Source organism: Macrobrachium nipponense, chromosome 44 (genome assembly GCF_015104395.2).
Source record: "Macrobrachium nipponense isolate FS-2020 chromosome 44, ASM1510439v2, whole genome shotgun sequence".
NCBI lineage: Eukaryota > Metazoa > Arthropoda > Malacostraca > Decapoda > Palaemonidae > Macrobrachium > Macrobrachium nipponense.
In genome coordinates, this window is record NC_087221.1 from 16360635 (window position 1) to 16375614 (window position 14980).

Consider the following 14980-nt stretch of genomic DNA (forward strand, 5'->3'; position numbering starts at 1 on the left):
CGCCATGCTGGTAGGTAATTTTTGTAGGTACCACATGAAACGACAGAAGCAATGCTTATTATCAGAAATGGTTTTATAAGGGATGACGCCAGAGGACTTCACCCTTACAATCTCTCAGTAAGCCGTAAGAGATGTGACATTTGCAGGTCAGTGAATAACTCGGGCCTACTGCTTAGCTATAGAATATATGATTATATATAGTATATATATATATATATATATTATATATATATATATATATATATATTATATATATATATACATCATACACACATCAACACCATGCATACACACACACACACACATATATATATATATATATATATATATATATATATATATATATATATATACTAAATATTTATATATAATACACACACATATATACATATATATATATACATATATATATAACATATATATATATATATATATATATATATATATATATGTGTGTGTGGTGTGTGTGTATGTATATGGAATGAAAACAGGTGGGTCAACACCTTTCATTACTTCCTCCAGCTCTACGGCTACATAAACATCGCCTGTTCTAACGATAGAACGTCTATATATACTATACATATATAATAATAATATATATATATATATATATATATTATATATATAGATAAAATAAGTTTCGTCGCTTACTATATACACGTGGATTTTTTATTATCACAAATATCAAGCCTCAAATATTCCTTAATGCATAATTCACTACAACATGGTAATAACTTGCACCGAAGGGGAATTATAATAGGTAAGTGCATCTGTCCTGGCCAGTATTCGTCGTTTGGGTTATTGACAAGGTACAGTGAATCCGACATTAATTATTATTTGTGTCTGATATTTGCGATATATATATATATATATATATTATATATTATAATATATATATAATAAATTATATATTATAATTATATATCTATATATATATATATATATTTAATTTTTTCTATATATATATATATATAAATTCTATATATATATAATATATATTCAACGTGCGCAACCCCAACACACAGAAACAGACACCACGTACGGGTACACAGCTCTTGATAGGAAGCGAAGCCATATTTGATTATCCGTAATACTCTACCCAGAAACCGGCGTGTGTTTGACATACAGAATAATGAAGTGAACACTTGTGTGATACGGTCCAGCCATTCATATAAACATTTGGTTAAACGAAGCACTCGTTATACAATCGCCAGATGTTCCACCCTAACTTTGGCTTGGAATGAAGATTGAGGTATCTAAGGGCTGTTAAGGAAATGCCATCCTCTTAGTATGAATGGGATTTAAAATAAAAGATTTTTCTTCATCTCCTCAAACTTTTGGAGTCGTCTAGCCTTTTGCCCAGATAAAATCTACTTTAAACGAAATAATTCCGAATGAAAAAAAAGCTCATTACCGTGCAAAAGCTAGTTCAGATTTGACAAGATGATATCTCTCTAGTATTCCCGGAATACATTTGATTGTCTCTGTGTTACGCGTTACGACGGAACCAGTAACTTAAACATCACTAAAAAAATAAAACAAAAACCTGATATACGGAAAACAGAGAGGGCTAAAAAGTTCCAGTCTTTCCAAAGGGAAGCTTATAACTACTATATGCTGTACCTAGACTCCTAGCTTAAACGCTATCTATAGTAATCTAACAAATGGGCTATCTCACAGCAAGGATGTGTAGACAAGTAGCCGGTGACATCAATTACCGTTAAACCAGTCATGTCGTTTAAGCAGAAAATATCATAAGCAGCACAGCTATACCACGTGGGAGAACACTTCGAAACGACTAATCAGGACCTGTGACTGTCGCCCACGAGTTGATGAAAAGAACTCCCACGGAAATGAACCATTCCTCTTTCTGGACACAGATTTAGCGATTTCAGTCAAGTGAGCCATTTGAACACAAATTTGGGAATGAACAGAAATGTCATTTTCATCGAATGGGCAGGATGAATGATAAGATGGGATGGAAGTTGCAGACACTTAATACTGAAATAGGATAACGACCATTCTAAACTTGGAGGCAAACACACGGCTGAGCCACTGGCAAGCACTTGTGCAAAACTTTCAATAACATTCTTTTTGTTCAAAAAGAAAGAAAAAAAAAAAAAAAAAAGAAGAGAGAGAACATTCAGTCCCTAAATCAAAAGAGATATTGCATCTTAAATGTAAAATCTTAAATGTACATCAGCATGTACAACACTACGACAAAGAAAAAAATAAATATTTGTCTAGTACAATGCTCGTCCCCCATTCTCTGGTCGAACTAGTCTCTACAATCTAGACTTTAAAGTCAAGTTTAAAGATCTTTGGAAGGCCGAACCGGTCAACCTAACCGACTCTGCATCTCTTGAAACTCGTTGTGATCGACTGCAAGATGCAAACGCGTCTGGCTTGTGTTCTCAAGAAATGAGCTTTCATAACAATCCACATACATCTCGAGTTGCCGCCTCCATCATTTCTTCCTCTAATTTGAAGACGGTCTGTTTCTTTCTGTCTTTCCATAAGGTCTTTTATATCAGACGAATTGCATCTGGTTATGGGTTGCATTATGATGAATCATAACATTAAGTTTCCATTCGCCTCACATTGGACATAAAGTAGGCAATATGGAAAACTACGATATTTTAACCATACCTACACAAACACTTCCGAATAAGCAAACCCACAAGCACTATCACTTCAAGATCAAACAGCAGCAGAGCATATGACTCAAACATCGAAGGAAAGCACGAGCGTTGACCCTTGCATCACAAAGATCACGGGGCTTGAATAACTTGCATCCCACGTATTCTTGCCCTAATAATCTCTGACGCCCCAAGAAGTGACTGAACGGAATCAGAGCAATCAAACGTTTGCTGTACATTGTGTGTGGGATAGGCGTTGGGGTGCAGGTACGACTTTAAGTAGCTTGCGGAATTGACCTGACAAAGTTAGCTGAGTTTTAACCCAGGCAGTCACACGGCTGGAGTTCCTTAGAATACCCAGCCGGTAAATCCAGTTCACGCCCAACGTAACTAAAAAGGATTTTGGGAGATGACGAAATGAAAGGTGCAGGAGGAGGAGGTGGGTTGAATAAAGGGACCCTCTACCAACCTCAACCACCCTGACCCAGTTAAGGTTCTTGCTTGCAAATCACGACGCCTATGATCACGCACTTCACCAGCCAGGATGCCTTACTTTCTCATACAGTAATGTGGATGACAATGAGAATACTAATGAAGAAACCGCCTAGTTCGACTGGAAGTAAGACAAGAGGTGATTAGTAACCATTTCTGGCTACTGATCTCCCTAGTATCCTTATACTTTCTTGTGCCTGAAGAGCGTTTACCAAAGCATTTCTTGAAAACAAAACATGCTTTAAGACTTGGCTTTCACGGCATCACATTTGAGAATTATTCTTGGGTTCTGCAAAATATAACATTTTTTACAATTAACGAATAAACATTTTTCGAACTACAAACTCCCTTTGCGCAATGGACAAGTTTGCTAACTGATAGTTTTCTTCAAGTTTAAATACGTGAGGGGGTGGGGTGCAGATAACCTAAAGTGATTAACAAAATGGTGTCAGAAACCCAAAAGCTTCCATGATTGCATGAGCTGGTTAAGCTCAACCAAAATCTAGCCCAACAATATGAACACAAGCAATGATAATCTACCAAGTAATGGTGGAATCGTAGCAAATCACATTCAATAATGGATAACATATCGATTTCGGCCTCACCTCAGGAGCTAAAGAAAAAGGTGTGGTGATGTAACCCGTGTTGGTGAGCACCGCTTTCTTAGAAACATTCAACTAAAATTAGAAACTTAACGGTTTAGGATACTGAATGAACTTACCCTTAACCTCCAATTAAATTTTAGTTGAAAAATAATTTCGGGTAACCATCCTCCCTCTCACCTTGCAATCATGCAATAGTCCTACAGTCTAAAGACCCAGTTTCAATTTACATAAGCTTTCTTACCAAAAAATAAACGTTACTATGAAACAAAAAATTTAGTCCATTGCAGTTTTATTCCTCATTTCAAATGGTGTAAACAAATGATACGCTTATCTCGGGATTTTAAGCATTAAACATTATAGGTGTAATTCATATTTGTTTCCCGTAGCCGATGCTCTGATTTAAGAAGCAAGTAAGTAACGAAATGAAAATTAGCTACTACAACAGCTGGCTAAAGTTAAGTGTGGTCTGGTCGGCTCTGTAACGTGGTTACGAAAGAAACAATGTGCAGCTTTATAAACCACATTTCCGAATCATATGGCTAGTTTCCTTGGAGAAAGACAGTTACTCTTTTTTTTTCAATTCCATACAATTTACACTGGTAACAATTCCTTAGGCATCGTAAAAGTTAAAAAATGAATGTTCATGAAAATTTATTAGTAAGATTAAGTAATTTAATTCTCCCACTCCCCGCTCCCCACTAAATTAAAATTTGAAGCCTGCTATCGGAATGTTTAAAATTTAGTATCGAATACCTCGCAGTCCTCAAATAAATTTAAAATGTGAATTACAATATCTATCTATCTCGCTGACCAAGAAGGAAATGGTCTAAATACGGCGCTAACTGGTAGGCCTAAATGTTCAACGGTTTTCTTTAAGCACTTTAACAATATTAATTTGAAATGGGGAATATTCACACTGATGAATTCAACACATATCTAAGTACATTATGTGTGTGGACGTCTGTTTAAATTAAACTCGCTCGTCATTCACACATTCTGAATATGAAAGTTTCTGCACTTTTCAAGATGAAAAGCCTCTGCGGAATAAATGTTTTTGAGGGGCCATAAAAATATGTTGGCACGGAAGCTTGGGTTGTGCTAATTTTCTTTTAAAAATTCTGTACTTTTTTCTGATTTCCTAATTCCTCCCGACGTCTCTTACAAGTTTTCTACATAAAAATCAGCAGCAATCTTAGTGCAAATGATTTTCTATCAATTTTCCGTACAATGTGTCGGTACTGTAACCAATTTAAGCACTAGACTTTCACGGACTTTGTCGTGCAGCACCTTCAGTTTTCCATTCATTTTCAATTAAAACATTTACCGATCGTAGGAATAATTTTGGTTATAATCTGATACTGTACTTAACAAGAAGCCTTTTAAGCACAATCTTCTCCCTATAATTATTTTTACCAGCAACAAATTAGTTAATTACATACAACCATTTAAACGAACTTCTTGTTGGCGTCCTGCTTCAATGATGATGACAGCCATAAAACGTATAAATGTTGGACTAAGGGTAATAAGGTAAATGTTAAATTCATCACTTGAAAAAGGCTTCTGCCATAAAAAGTATAAATGTTGGACTAAGGTTAATTGAGTAAATGTTAAATTCATCACTTTAAAAAGGCTATCAAAATGATTACACGACATATCCTCTGAGTCTACTGGAATGCATCACACTTGTAGGTAGCATTATCGAGATTTAATAGAGAGAGAGAGAGAGAGAGCGAGCAGTTGTCGCAAGTCCCAGAATTCATTCTTGGTGCCTATATTCAATTCTCTATTCCAAGGATTAGAAGTGTCATTTTATGACGTACAGTTAAGAAGCCGTATATTTTAGGCAGACCTTTTTCGTTTACACATTCTGCCAAAAGGAATTTTAGATTTTGGTGAAGGCTGTGGCCGTTCACTTCCTTATACTTCTTACTAAGGATGGCCTTCACTTCAGGGAGGAGAAGGAAAAATGTGGAGAAATATAATAAATTATATAATTAATGTAACAATATATAATATAATAATATAAGGGGGTATGTATGTATATGTTTGTTTATATATATATATATATAATATATATATATATATATTATATATATATATAGAGAGAGAGAGATGAGAGGAGATAGAGAGAGAGAGAGAGAGAGAGGAGAGACGACGAGAGAGAGAGAGAGAGAGAGAGAGAGAGTTCTCTTTTCCCCTTTAAGAGGGGATGGGACCTTCTATGTAGTTTGCAGCACTTAAATATGGATGAGGTTGCTATAGTGCTGACGCTTTTCGCCATATACATCTGGCTTGACTGGTAGGCGGCAGGATGTTAGTTAAACCACAAACAGTAAATCCCACCCAGTGCTGCTAAGGGCAACATTGTTTGTGTTATTAACTGTCTCTTTCTGTTTGAGTGTCGTCATTTGCTGACTGGGATATATGCAAAGCTACATGCTAAAACACATATTAGGATAAGGCAAATGAATCATGATCATGATTATGAGTCAGTTTCATTAATATCTAGTCACTTCCTTAGGAGGTTGCTATTTGATGGTGGATTGCAACTTTCTTTTCCGTTGCCGTTATTAACTTAACACCCTGGATGTTTCATTTCCCACTTTTCCCGTTTTCTTAATATCTATCATTAATTAGTGGTCGCAATCGGTCTAGGTGGTCTGTTAACGGATGATTCTCGATCACAGCCGTAGACGAATGCCCAGTTCAGATATGCACAATTTATGATCGATGATTTACGTGGCTTGTCTAGGTATTTTCCTTCGTCGATCAGGTACCTTACGACATACTAATTTTGTTGATTTGAAAAATTCACGATGAATGTACCAAGGTTTGGATATCATTCTCTAGGAACGGAAAATTAAAAACAACATTCTGGTTAGGCCTAATGTCATCGAATTATGGAAATAAACGCAAACATTACATCAAGACGGATGACGAATTTGAATTTATATAGCTACCAAAAACGAGCAAAACTGACAAAACTAAAAACTTTTCCCTTCATTAAATCACTTTGAGAATTACACTATAATTCAAAATTAATTACGATATGTTAGAACTATCTTTCACATAACTAGGCCTATACAGGACTAATGAACCTCGAGACCAGCTACGTACCTACAAACTTAAGTAGTACTCCGAAGCATTTAATATTTAACTAGACTAGCAATAACGGTTTTCAATAATTTGCTTGACGCCAAGACTAAGAGCTCACATCAGCGTTTGTTGACAACACCATTTCTGTATTAAATATCTAAGTATGTATACATAAACACGCGAACATGGTGAACCCAAGTCACGCACACAGGTAAGAGAGAGAGAGAGAGAGAGAGAGATTAGGAGATGAGACGAGAGAGAGAGAGAGAGAGAGAGAGGAGAGAGAGAGAGAGAGAGAGAGAGAGAGAGAGAGAGAGGTAATTTCTTTTGTTAACCTCGAACAGTAAAAACTGGTCAATTTCTGTTTGTAATGTCATTTTGGGAATCATAAATACGGCAACCGTTATCTTACTGTAACGTCAATATCACCCACGTCTGATTGTTCAAGGTTTGTGGGGGTGGAAATTCTATTCGTAATAATCTCAGGTTATATTTTAACTACTTAAATGTTTATCTGTCATTCGACCTCAACTGACAAGCTGACGTAAACTTAAAGAGTTAATGAACCGTTGAAAATGGAGGACAAATTTGCCCACTAGTTCGCTCATCGTAGGCGTAGGGACCATCAACTCCAGGGTGGTTCACGAGTAATCTGCAGCTGTTTTTGGTGAAGATTATAAGCTATGTGGAAACTCTTGGCCTCAAAACTCACCTTTCTGTTGAAATTTGGAATTTTCGCCGTTTTCCTCACGTGAAGCGAAACAAATGAAAAGTTTCCAGACGTCCAAGATATTTCCCACTGATAATCCTTGCCATGACAAGTCACAAAGACAAGCAAAAGTAGGCTATAACTTTTTGTAATTTTGTTTCCCTCGTAGACTCATTTCCAGTGCAAAAGTACAACTCAAATTCACACTTCCAATTCAAGACATCACATGAGATTCGTAAGAATATTCCGAAGGACGGTGGATCGTAGCCAATCGAAGTAGAAAAAGTTTAACGCCATATATATTCCAGGAACACAGGGTCACACACGCACACACCCGGACACGACAACAGTTGCACGTCAACTAAACTATACCTTCTTACCTTACCTTACTTAATGACGAATCGGCAACTCCAAGTCACTTTCCGAGTCAAACAGGTACCTTCCCCTAAGCTCCAACACCCCACCCCCACCACCCTCACCCTTTCCCGACTCGCAAAGAGAGAAAACTTAACCAAGGACCTCCCCCTCCCTCTCCACCCTCCCCCCGGCCTCATTCTCCCTCCTCCACCAAGGGCAGCTTTATCTCACCTGCTGCAAACTGTTGTGTCAACAAGCAGTGTATTATTTTCTTGAAGAAATACGACGCATACTTGTAAATTTGCTTTCAACGACTTATGCCTTTTAACTTCATTATATTAGCAAATTATGCGTAACTGATGCTTAACGAGAAAGTTAATTGCCATATTTGTTTTCGTGAGACGGTTATGATTACAGGCGGATGCAGATTAGACCTACGCATGAAGAAACGTGGCGTATGCTCCACTGGAAATTAATGGATGAACTTATGTGCAGACACCTCCTGCAATAAGTCATTATTTCCATTGCCTTATTTGAAACAGTTCTACAACGCCATTAGGTACGTTTCTTTCAAACGAATCATCATTAAATTTATAATACGACCATTAAACTTTCAACGAAAAACATCAGTCTTGATTCCTTCTGATAAAATTATTTTTGTTTTAATTGATTGGTGTAATAGTTATTTATTTGTAAAATACAAGGAAGTGAAAAAATCAAAGGTCTCCACAAGTCCACTACCAATGTTTAATTTATTGATAACCGAAATATCCAATCTACAAGACTGATTACCGTCTACAGTTTCATACAGTTAAAAAGAATTTGAATTCGTACTTAAACATGATCGTTCAATTGTGAGATATAGATACGAAACAAAATAAAGCCGAAAGACACAAAATGATGTCTGTAGGTAAATAAATGAATAAATAGAAATTTTGCAGATTCAAAGCTGATCTTAATTTTAGTTCAGTTTCTTGCTTGTATAAGGCCAGTCTAACGAAGCAGGGTGATGTCACCAATGATGTCAGCCAGAAGATATAACAGTTAGTACTAATGATAGGGACTGTCAACCTGACAAAAAAAATCTTTTTTTTTAATTTCGTGAGGTATTCATTAAGCTTAACCCAAATTTGTCGCTAAACTATTCGTTCTCTCGATTAACTCCGCCAACGATAACGAGAGGTTGTCATGTTTTGCAGTTTGTTGGTGTTAGCAAATTAACCCAAGGGCGGGTGAACACACTTTGTGGAACTTGATGGCAAATAGCTATCAGGCTACTATAGTAGATTCACATCAACCGTACATCTGATGTCTAGGCCATTCCCTTACGACGCTCCTGTTTGGCTGTTGATAAACCAGAGCTGGAAACTCAGTCCTGTGACTGGTTTATCAACAACCAACCACGAGCGTCGTAAGGGACTGGCTTAGACATCAGATGCACGGTTGATGCGAATTTTTACTATAGCTCCAGATAATCAGGTCCTGTGAGATATCGATGAAAGTATGTCACCACAACGCTAGAGCCCAAACTTCATCGAATTTCCTTGAAAACCTATTATCTGGAAACAAAATTTTCCCACACCAGGTTCTAGACGTCAGAGAGCTACACGGACGCCTGTCTCTGATCTCACAGCAAAGGAACGTCTGACGCCACCACGGACTTTTCAGATTTTACAAAATCTTGTTATAAGCAAACATCAAATGACAACCAGAAGTTGTTGGATCTTAAAAGGCAGGTCTTCTGAGAGACGATCAACACTGATAATAGACTGATGTATAATTTTTGTAAATCAAGACTTTCGATGACCTCATTTTCTGCTGAGTGTTGTCTTTACTGTAGATATAATGGAGTCTTTTATTACTTTTCAAGCCTTTCAAGACAGATTAAGATCTAGCTCTGTCAACCGTAAAGGTTAAACAGTAAGAAACTAGTAATCTCTCTCTCTCTCTCTCTCTCTCTCTCTCTCTGCTGTTCTTGATAACTATCAACTTGCTTCGGCCGACACCGGTTTGTAGGCCTCTTTCAGCGTCAAAACTGCAGTTTTTCTTTTGAATTTCAGGCTACTTTCTAATTTCCCTTTCATTTTCTAAGTCGTGTGACCAAGAGACTTACTTTCCTTAGAAACCCAAAATGATGGTACTCAATAGCAGGTTAGGTGATGAAAGACGGTAACTGGTACGAGATATATGGTGATGAGTTGGACTCCCTGATAATAAGGCTATGATGGCACGAATGGACTGAGGAAATGCGTCGAAAGCGCAATAGATGGATGAGCTATTTAGATAAGAATTTAGATAAGAAGACAAGAAGCAAGTGATAAAGAAATGCAAATGGGAAATAACAGGGAGAAACGCCAGTTATTTTTTTTAGAGAAGTTTAATGGCAGCAAAATGATATGAAGAGAGAGTGTCTGCTGAAACGTGAATGGTATGGCAAAATTAGTTATTATTATTATTATTATTATTATTATTATTATTATTATTATTATTATTATTATTATTATTATTATTATTATTATTATTATTATTATTATTATTATTATTATTATTATTATTATTATTATTATTATTATTATTATTGGAAATCATGCTCGTAACGGGCTGATTTCCATTCTAAGGACAAAAATATTAATTCAACCAGAATAAGTATAGCAACGTCAGATCTGGCCTTTATATCGCATTTGTTAAGGGGATTAGTTCACTGTTACCCTGGTTTCAACTCAAAAACGACATTAGATGAAGAGATTTTATGACTAAAATCAAACAAAATAAGATAACTGACAAATTAGATTCTCGCCAATCAGGAGCCATCGGTTAGCAACAGCACTCTCAACCGATTACATATCGTCTAATTTGCATAGGAAGATTTTAATCAAATCCCGCTCTCTCTTTCCACTCCCCGGGCACCCACCCTCCTCTAATAACACCCCACAAAAAAAAAAATTAATAGTTCAGTAACTTTAACAACTTTATATTCATATCAGAGGGAGCGCGAGAGAGGCTAAATGATGAAAAATCTGCAATTTTGAAAATGGCAATCAATTTGGAGCATGGCAACTCATTTCGGGTTGAAACCACGCAGACACAGAGAGAGAGAGAGAGAGAGAGAGAGAGAGAGAGGGGGGGATGAGGAGGAGGAGGGGAGGAAATAATAGGTCATTATGATAAAAAAAAAAAAGCCCAGTCGCTTTCAAAAATAAGATAGCCCAATTTCTGGCCCGGAGGTGGACCCCAGGCTTGGTTTCGAACGAGTTTCGGCATTTCTGGAACCTTGCTAAGAAGCAGGTACAGTTTCGCCCCTGAGAAACCAATTTTGAGACAGGAACTCAATTGCGGCCTTGCAGTAATGAGATTACTCAAAATATTTCAAACCAACACAAATGGCATCCATACGCACATTAAAGAGGGAAAAGAGATCAGTATCTTTTGACTTGAAATTAAATTGTGGATCATTCATTTATGGCATCAGAAAAACCCCTTAGAAAGTTGCTTGAATGGAAAAGGGGAAGACACCTTAAGGTTGAAATGAATTTAAGAAAGAATGAGTTTCAAAAAGGTGTAGAAAAGGCATATAGAATGCTGCAAATAATAAAAAAAAAACATTATACAAATGCATAATAACAATGTACACAAACGTGTATGCACTTGGCAAGAATTTTCTTTATAGTATATGGCTATGATTTTAGCCACTCACTTTAGTTTACTAATTCCCAAGCATTAACGTAAAAATCAGTTGCTTAAAAGCAAATTTGCGGCCAGCCAAATTTGACGCGTAAGAATACTTTCATTTTGCTTCGAAAGTAACAAATCACAAGTTACAAACTAATTAATATTGCTTTGAGATTATAAATTTAAATATCTGGGCAAAGCAGTTTTGAGCTGGAATCTGTAACAATGATATCCGAGCGGATCCCCGGGTGATAGCAGGGGAGACATGATAAAGTCACCCACCCCTGCAAACTGGTTTGTTCGCCCCTGGTGGGAGCGAGGTAGGCAGAGGCACGGGAGGGTAGGGGAGACATTCAACCTCCTGCTGCAAAGCTGTTTGTCCGCCACGGGTTGGGGTGGGGTAGGTAGGGGATCGGGAGGGTAGGGGAGACAGCAGCCCAGGGTTCCAGCGAGCGTAATGCGCGTCAGCAAGCTCGTCTGTAATTAAGTGGAGAAAAATGAAACATTCGTATTCGCACGGCATACATCACCAATAGGGCGACACTGAATCCGGAGCACTCCTTATATGGTCATTGCTGAACTATAGTGCGAAAGATGTGAGTTCCTACTCCTCCCCCTCCCCCCAACCTTTATTTCCCCAGTCACCGATCTCCAAGAGCCCTCTTGCAGCGATCAGGTGAGCGTCAAACGGGAATGAGATTACCGTGGGTGGTCTTAGGAAAACTCATTCCCAGGAATGTAAAGAAGCCCTATAGTTTGTCCTCGCCGTCAGTTAGAAGGGTTTTATCTGAAGATTAACGTCTCTGTCGACCTCTGGAATGTCAGGGTTACTCGAATCTGCGGCGAAGGAAGTCGTATGGTGCAATAAGCTTCAATTATCAGCAGTATAATTAAATCTCGGTAAAAAAGAATTCGTTGTTGAAAAACGATATTTTTTATATATAAATGAGGAGGCCTTAACGTGAATAGTAAGGCACCAGTAGCAACAAGGAATGACGACATTATCTTGCTAGTAAAATAGAGAATAAAATCAAGTTACTTTGGATGGAAATACTAGAAGACGCTGAGGGTAGATTCTAATTACACCCATAATAGTTGGTTTCCTTCGGTTCCTTTTACTGTACCTCCTTTCATATTCTCTTTCTTCCATCTTACTTTCCACCCACAAGGTTTTCCTCCTTTTACACATTTCAAACCTTTAACCGTGAATTTTGGTTTCGGCGTTGAATGACCTCATAGGTCCCAGAGCTTGGCATTTTGCCTAAATTCTTTATTCAATTTACAATGGTTGCTTCATCTTAGGAATGAAAGGAACTGTGGCAATATTAAAAGATATGATATCTATTACATATATATCTTATATATATATAATATATATATATATATAGATATATATATATATATATATATATATAATATAATAATATATATTATATTGGCATTCAGGTTAACAAAAATTAGGCGGAATTAATATGGATTGGACAACTAATATATATATATATATATAGAGAGAGAGAGAGAGAGAGAGAGAGAGAGAGAGAAGCAATTAGTAGCAAGAGAGCGGGCCAAGGCAAAGGTTCTCAGACGCATAAATTAGATTGAATGGGAAGACTTCTCACAATTTTTTTTTACAATGTTATACCTCACTCCTGAAACTAGTTTTACAGACCAAAAAAATGTGTGCCCCCCATTTGATACATCTGGCGGGCCCCATTATGCTGGCATGTGAAAGCTTATTGTTTACTTGAAAAACTTGTTCCTCGGTGTACTTCTCAAATTGAATATCTTTAACTTTCCACTTTTTAATTCCAAGGGCAACTACTTGAATCATCCTGGTGCTACAAGGACCTCTCGATGTTTTAGGGACATCCCGCCTCTGTGAGTCGTTTTTATTGATGCTTCCTTTCATTGTTACAATAAAGAAAGTATGGATCAAATCTTCTAGATAACTCTGTATTATTATTATCTTAATGACAACGAAGTCTAAGTGTTATCTACATTCTATTCCTGCGTGGACTGACAGCCTTAGTTGGGGGAGGACGACTCGGTCACTCTGGGATTTATCTGTTTTTAGTTTCACTTCCCCACTAACTTATCCTTGGAGCTTGTTCAGTTAATGTAATGCGGACCATTACATCACTCATCGGAGAGTACACCGTATTTGTTGCAGAGTGATTTTGGTAAATTTCAACGAACGGGCTCATAATTATTTACATTATTTCTTTCCGGTTATTTCTCGTTGTCCAGTCAGTTCAAACAACTTTTCTTCTATACTTCTTCTGATGCAAGTGAAAAAGTACAGATACTGGTAGCCAATAAACCACCAATTGTAGGAATAGCTTGTTGAATGAATGTGGAATTCACCTGGAACTCAAAGAGATGCCACATCGACCCAAGGCATAACCAAGCACATGAGAATTTTTATTTGTAAGTGAAGTCGAGAGTATCTGGCTGTGCTATGACGTTTCTATGAAGTACGAATGAAAGGTAGAACTCAGATATGTAGTGTCTTTAGTGGTATCAATGGTGACTGTATGCTGTTGAGGTTCCAGTTCAAATACATCTCAGATTTTGATAGAATTTTCTCGCACACTCTTATTGTCCCTGCGAGCTAGGAATGGAATGGGGTTTCGGAGATGGCATAGGCCTAGTACTTGCCCAATCATCAATAGCTTACCTTGCTCACTCAGGTCTTGCTTGAGGTGAGGAGGGGCTTAGGTGTTGGCCTCTAGGGCACTGTGCATAAGTGCCAGCAAGGTCTTTAATATTTAGCCTAATACAGTGGACATTTTCTGCATTTCAGTTCATTCACATTTCAGCAACTACAGCATCAATGGGGGAGTAATGGTTGTGACCTATCATGCAACTCATTTTAATAAGGTGAACTGTGATGTGTTTATGACATTTTTCTAGGTACAATGGCAAATTTCCATGACTTACCTTCATGCCTTAAAGATTGACCTAGAAATAAGTCTGAGACAAGGTTCCTCATATTTGATGAGCCTATTTTTAAATGCTACCTCGTCATTGCACATGGACATAAGAACTGTGGGTGTGTTTGTACCAATACTCATGCTGTCAGTGTTACCGTACCGATTCTCATAAGCTTGGTAGAGATTCTTTTGCAGCATCAACCCACGATTATCAAAATCACCCCACCAGGCAGTCCTCCAACTGTAATACACTCACCTGCTATATATATACTTGTGTAGCATGTATCTTAACTTATGACCTTCTTGTAACTCAACAAATGTTCTCTAGGGCGGAGATCGAAACGCCAGAGAAAATAAAGCTATCTTTATATGACTTCAGGAAACTTGATAGGCCAGCAACACGCTGATGACAGTAAGGATACACGACGGAGAGAGAAGACTCTGGACAGGTTAAATGCCGTAGAAACAGACATTTTCATC

At 37.4% G+C, this 14980-nt stretch overlaps 1 protein-coding gene across 1 annotated transcript in view; it reads right to left on the reverse strand.

The window, feature by feature from the left end:
• The window catches only part of LOC135204048 (uncharacterized), a 98063-nt gene extending 90151 nt beyond the window's left edge, over positions 1-7912 (reverse strand). Inside the window, exon 1 of the mRNA XM_064234010.1 lies at positions 7545-7912. The gene's annotated coding sequence lies outside the window, so the exon portion shown is untranslated. The remainder of the gene's footprint in view (positions 1-7544) is intronic.
• Between the last annotated feature and the right edge of the window lie 7068 nt (positions 7913-14980).